The 5131-nt window shown below is 47.8% G+C and overlaps 1 long non-coding RNA gene across 1 annotated transcript; it reads right to left on the bottom strand.

Moving 5' to 3' along the window:
- Window positions 1–420: 420 nt before the first annotated feature.
- On the bottom strand, window positions 421–4655 carry LOC116078899. Its single transcript, XR_004113653.1, has 2 exons — window positions 4517–4655; window positions 421–559 (listed from the first exon to the last, which is right to left on the bottom strand). It is a non-coding gene; the product is annotated as an uncharacterized LOC116078899 (long non-coding RNA).
- Between the last annotated feature and the right edge of the window lie 476 nt (window positions 4656–5131).

The following is a 5131-nucleotide window of genomic DNA, read 5'->3' as shown; positions in this document are numbered from 1 at the left end:
TTGGCTTAGGTTGGACATGGTTTATCTAAAGATAATTACACACAAGCACACACACACACACACACACACACACATACACCACACATTCATTGATATACAACACACACACATATACCACACATACATTGATATACACTACATACATACACATATATACCACACACACAAGCACACACCACACACACATGCTGTAATTGGATCAGAAACCAATATGTGATTCCTTTCTGACCAATGAAATGCCAGGAAAAGGTCTCTATTAAATGTGTGTGTCTGTCTGTCTGTCTGTCTGTCTGTCTGTCTGTCATCCTTTAGCCTCTCCCACTCCTGTGCATATGGTCTTCAGGACAGTGGAAGAGGGCATGAGCATCATGGGAGCCATGTGCCACATGAGGTTCAGAAACTACAAGATGAGCAGGAAGCGTCACTCATGTCTCTTTACTACTAGGCCATTGCTTTTGTGGTCCAGCCCCACCCAGTTCTGCTCACCATCTCCCATAGACTTTCTGCTCTCCATGCAGAGCTTTGGGTCTCATATTGTCTTCGTTTCTCCCAAGTCAGACTGGAAAACAGTTAAGTTGAAGATTATGAATGAAAACTAAATAAGAATTGTTTGAAAATCAATAAACTGCATGGATTTCTCTGTTTGTTAACTGGAATAAACAGAAACAGAAGATAGCTTAAAATCAGGATGTAATAAACTGGCATAACAGACAATCATATGAGCACCTCCCCAGGGGCTAGAGAGGTGGCTGAGTGGTTAAGGTTGAGTACTGGGGGATGGGGAGATGGTTCAGCAGTTAAGAACACTGGCTGTTCTTCCAGAGGATCTGAGTTCAATTCCCAGCACCCAGATAGTGGCTCACAACCATCTATAACTCCAGTTCCAGGACATCTGACAGCTTGTTCTGGCCTCTACTGGTGCCAGACATGAACAAGGTACACAGACATACATGCAGGCAAAGCACCCATACACACACACACACACACACACACACACACACACACAAAATACATCTTTTTTTTAAAATGAGTGTTGTTCTGCCAAAAGACTACAGTTCAGTTTCCAGTAGCGCACACACACATACACACACATGCATCCAGTAGCGCGCACACACATACACACACATGCACGGAGAGACACACACACATACACGCACTTAGAAATAAATCTTAAAAATGGAAATCCAGAAGGAAGTTACAACATTCAACTTGGTGAAGTAAAAATAGAAATACTAACCCAACCACCTTTAGGATTTCTTAGAAAAACTACAAGATCACATAAGAAAATAAAATAGGTTGTGTGCTTGCACATTCTAATAAGGGGTCAAAGCAATTACTGGAATGACACCGATTAGTGCCCTATGATTCAGAAACAAAGTGAAAAGTAGCCAAGTGAGGATGTGCAACAAGAGACAGAGAGCACACAGGCTGATCCACAGGTTAATATGATCTCCATAGAGATCTGTTGGGGTGATCTTTTTGTACACCATGTAAAGATTATCTTTGTATTTTTCAAGTGAAGATTTTGGTGCACACTGGACTTTGGTATTGTTAAATATCACCTGTCTTAGTGTTTTGTAAACACTCCCTCCAACACCTTCTGATTGGTTTAATAAAGAGCTGAACAGCCTATAGTAAGGCAGGAGAGAATAGACGGGATTTTCAAGCAGAGAGATAGGAACTCTAGGAGAGAGAGGGAGATTTGCCTACCAGAGGCTGAGGAAGTTGGGCATAATAAAACCGAGGAGTGATAACTAACAAACTATGTGGCAGACCATAGATCAATATTAATGGGTAAATTTAAGTTATGAGAGAAAGGTGGGAACAAGAGTAAGCTAAGGCCTAAGGATTTCATAAATAATATAAAAGGTCATCCTGTTATTATTGGGAAGCTAGTAGGCTTTTAGAAAGTCACATTAGAGAGATCACACAGGCTGATCCATGGGCAGACCATGACCTCTGCAGAGAGCACACAGTCTGATGCACAGAGAGACCATGACCTCTGACCTCTGCAGAGAGCACACAGGCTGACTCACAGGGAGAACATAACCTCTACAGTCAGCAGCCGAAGAAAAGGAACCTGTGAGGTATCACAGACATGACCACATGAAGCGGCCAGCTCACCTGGCCTCAGAGGACACAAAAAGCTGGGGTGAGAAGCTTGCAGAGCAGAGATTATTCCTATGGGAGGTAGCTCCCTGGGCTGAAATTCCCACAGTCAGAAGAGGCCCCAGGGCTCTGAGGACCACGTGCCAGATGGTAGGCGCTCATGATGGCAGACGCAGTGACCAGACTGATACTGAGGCTTGTGAATAAAACTGGGAACTGCTATTGGAGGCGAATGCTGCTGTCAGCCTGACAGCTATTGGAGGCGAATGCTGCTGTCAGCCTGAAGAGAACACTCCTCAGGGGAAGCCGACAGGAAGCAGAATGATGTCAAGGGAAACCAGGAGGGAGTGTGTTCCCTCTCCATTCTGCACAGGGAGGCTGAGAGAAGTCCAGGAATGAGGCTTGTAAGGTGTATCCTGCCTTCCAGGTGCCTAGGATAGTGGGCTTGGGACTGAGTCAGGGCATAATACCCACAGTCTGCCTTGTGACTGAGTCTCTGCCCCACGTCCTTCTCGTGTTTGAATCTCCAAGAATTCTTTTTTTGTTTCAGATTTGCAAGATGTGAATCTCTCTTATAATGCAGAGCGAGTGAGCGAGAGAGAGGGGGGAGGGAGGAAGGGAGAGAGAGAGATTGAGAGGTTGCTATCTTCCCCCATGAATAAGGGGAAGATCGCCAACAATTCAACAGTCACAACTAAAATCTCCATCATTAGGGAGTGATCATTCCTTAAGTTCAGCCATCATCTTCTCTGAACATGATATTACCTTATGACTAAATAATCTCTGGCAAATTTGTTCTAAGAAATGAAGAGAAAAGAAGAAACATTATTACAGACGTGCATGTACTCGTGTCCACACACGCTATGAACATGTGATGGGTACTCAGTTTCTGTAGTCTTCCTCTTGTAAACCAGTCATGAGCCTGTGGTTGATACTTGTAACTTCGTCCACTAGCATTGTGTGTCCTCTGTCTTCAGCTTTCCCTCAGCTTCCCCGGGCTCTCTACAGAGCAACTCGGTCCTCAGCGCCTCTGGAATCTAAGTCCTCAATGGTCCTGCATCCCTCATCCTGCGTTCTGCACCCTTCCTTCTTCCCATGGATTTGCTTTCACTTTCATAAAACAGGAAATAAGGAGGGACGGTCCAGAGAATCCCCCAGGTTCCAGACAGTCATCCTTCACCCTTGATATGGGGCAAAAGTCCAACTTCCTCTTAGTGATTGATCACATGATCTGCCCCGTGCTGGGGGCAATCCCTTCTTCCACTGATGAGAGAAATCCCATATGATGAACTTCTCTCCTAATCAACATGGCTACTACTACTGGGGTCCTCCATGAAAGCACCCATCCCTTCAAAGCAAGATGCCCTAAAGGAATTCAAGTTCAAGAGAAGAGGAAACAAACTGTCTCCAAGGGTAACGCTGAGATTTCTATCCCAATAATCCTAGCTACACTGGGAATAGAGGCTCCATTGCCCTAGGACCTGCCAGCATTGGCCCCTCCGGGCATCTTAGGTGTAGTAGTGGTGACATCCAGGTTGCACTATCCTCTACCCTGGTAATAAAAGTGTGCATCCTCAGAAGAGTAAGTGAGCTCTGCACAGGCATCCTAGTTCCTAGTTGAGCGCAGGCTTTGAACCCCAGAGACCAGCAGGTGACTTTTGTCAGCAAGGCACTGCAGGTGTTCGGCCACGCTCCTTGGGCCCCTGGCTCCTTCCAACTACAACCTCCCACAGTCCTGGCACCTCCTCCCCACCTTCCCCACCTCCCGGCAGAGAGGTGTGTGTGGCCATCAGTCACATAGGGCGACGCCCCAAGCTCCTAGTATTCTGTCTGGACTCCACCCCCACAGTTACCTGGCAACAGTCAGGTAGGCCAGCCCACTATAAAATGAGCTGCCTCCTCCCTCTCTTGCTCTTATGCTCTTTACTCTTCCCTCTGGCTCCCTTGCTTCCCCTGTCTTCCGCCTTTCCTTCCTCCCTCTCTCCACATGGCCATGGCCGGCCTCTACTTCCCTCCCCTCTCCCTCTCTCTGCCTTTCTACAATAAATGCCTTAAAACCAAGGACTGTCTCTTCTCATCTGGAACAATGGAGCAGGTCGTCCTCTTGTGGGCTCCAATCTCCCACGTAGGCCTCCCTGCATTCTCAGCCACAGCCGCCACCAACCAAAGCCAAGCCTCCAAGCAAGCCAAGGACTCTCCTCCCTGCAGGACCCTCTGTCCCTTTCCCCTCTGCCTGGGCTAGAGCCAGCCCTGCGGGCCCCCACTCTGTTCTCAGCTCTTCCACAGCATTCAGAGGTGGCCTCCTTGGTGCACAGAGGCCAATTCCCACAGGTTCTGAGGGACCTCAGACTGTGCTTCCCCACCCCCCGGAGTGGGGTCCTGCAGCTTCTCACATCCCGATGCCTACCTGGCGGTGGCGTGCATCCCACCTCACCCAGCGGCCCCAGCGTGGAGCAGACACTGGACACCATTTTAACCCACAAGCAATGTGGTCCTTTTCAAGAGGTGTGAAAACTGTCGCCCTGGTACTGTGCCCTGGGAGATGGTTGAAGCTTCATTGCACCAACCTGAGTCAAGTCTGTGTGATTTCATGACCAATTGTGATCGAGGTAAGGCATCTGTCACATCAGAGAGGGCAAGTGCTACATACCACAGCATGCATTGCACATAGCCCTCTCCCAGACTGGGATGTACTCCACCTCCTCCCCTGTCCTAGATCATCACAGTCCTCCTCCTTGACTCCATATTTTAATGAACATATAGAGGCAGTGGCAGAGAAACAAAGACAGGATTTCTCATGGGGTTTCTGGCACTCAACACCACTACTTTATAATCATAGTTCACAGCTTATGTGCTCATTGATGGGTTTTGAGTCGCGGCAGAAAGCATCTGCAGACACCAGGCCCAGGCAGTTTCATGTGTAAGAGGTTTAATTGGAAGGGGGTAGGGGGTAACGGCACAAGAAGAGAGAAGGGGGAGAGAGAAGAAGAGAGAGAGAAAGATGGAGGAAAGTACCCACATA

This window comes from Mastomys coucha, unplaced genomic scaffold (genome assembly GCF_008632895.1).
Source record: "Mastomys coucha isolate ucsf_1 unplaced genomic scaffold, UCSF_Mcou_1 pScaffold5, whole genome shotgun sequence".
NCBI classification, from domain to species: domain Eukaryota; kingdom Metazoa; phylum Chordata; class Mammalia; order Rodentia; family Muridae; genus Mastomys; species Mastomys coucha.
This window is presented reverse-complemented; position numbering and strand designations above follow the sequence as displayed.